Source organism: Pteropus vampyrus, unplaced genomic scaffold, assembly GCF_000151845.1.
Source record: "Pteropus vampyrus isolate Shadow unplaced genomic scaffold, Pvam_2.0 Scaffold443, whole genome shotgun sequence".
Lineage (NCBI taxonomy): Eukaryota > Metazoa > Chordata > Mammalia > Chiroptera > Pteropodidae > Pteropus > Pteropus vampyrus.
This window is the reverse complement of record NW_011889224.1, coordinates 157294-158783: the sequence shown is the minus strand read 5'-3', so window position 1 is coordinate 158783 and position 1490 is coordinate 157294.

Genomic DNA, 1490 nt, shown 5'->3' with positions numbered 1-1490 from the left:
CTGACTGCAATATATCTATCCAGAGAAATGAAACATAAGTGGAAGATGGAAGCATAGCAGAAGGACCCATCGAAACAAGAGTGAAATTTACAGTAACTCTCCCCAAAGTACCAGCAGCCTTCCACAGACCTCACTGCACTGAAGGGCATCACAGTCACTCCCACCAAGAAGTCAGCACAGGCCAGGGAGGCGATCAAAAGGTTGGTTGGAGAGTGCAGCTGCTTGAAATGAAGAATGGAAATCATCACCAAGAGGTTTCCAAATACAGCCAGCCAAGATCCAAAGCCGAACACTGTGTATAGAATCAGGCGGGGTCCAGGCGAGTAGGAAATTTTGACACAGGATCCATTCAGGTTCTCGAAGCAGAGCTGCACAGCTGCAGGAGGGGGCAAATCACTGCCCATGATTCTCCGTTTTGACCCTGGGAATGCTATTATCTTTAAATATCTTTAAAAAGGGGTTGTTTACAATATGTCAGTATTGCCAGTAAATTCTGTCCCTATTGCTTCGTAAGTACAAATCCTTATTTTCATGTTTAGAAACTGATTCATACATTTATCTCATAAATCTACTCGAACTGAATAAGTAGTTAGTTTTTATCATTACGCAAAATTCTGTTTGTTTAAACTTAAAAAAAATAATCTTTCTTTTCATTAGCTGGTATGTATCTGAGAAGCATGCGTTTTCCAAGAGCTGTTATATGATGCATGTAAGAATGCAATATTTTATTAGCTTTTTTTTCCTAATTTGTCAGAGCTAGAATAACACCCCAAACACTCTGTCCCCTCAGGAAAGTATTAAATAATTTCAAATACCCAAAGCCCTTAAGCTTAAATCCCCATAGTGCAATGTGCAAGAAAAGGAATTTTAAATAATGAGTATGTTTTTGCTAAAAAGTTTATGTCCTTCTAATATCCTGATGACATTTGACCTTTCCGTGAAATAGAAATGGAAATAGAAATAGTCCTTTACTTTAAAATCTTTTGTCTAAAATTTGAAAGCCATATTGTTTATTTTAACTTATTTTTACTAAAAAGAGTTTACAGAAAAGATGTTTCTGATAAATGATTTCTGGTCATTTTTACAATCAGTTTTTTATATAACAAATAATTTATATTTGAAAATTTCACACTTTTTTAGCTAAAAATCAGGATTATCTTTTTATTTATTTATTCATTTATTTATTTATTCATTCATTTATTTATCTATTTAATTTTCTATTTATTCACGGTGACCTTGCTTAACAAAATCCAGTAAGTTTCAGGTGTACAATACATATGCACTAAGGCATATGTATATATATATATTGCATTGTGTGTTCACCGCCCCTAGTTAGATTTCTCTTTATTCAAGTTACAGACATGATAAATGTATCCACACTCATAACCAACTCTACTATCAAGGTATGGAATATTTCTAACACCTCGGCAATTTTATTTGAGCCCTTTTGCAGTCATCCTCTTCCCATATTTCCCTTATTCTGTCCTCGG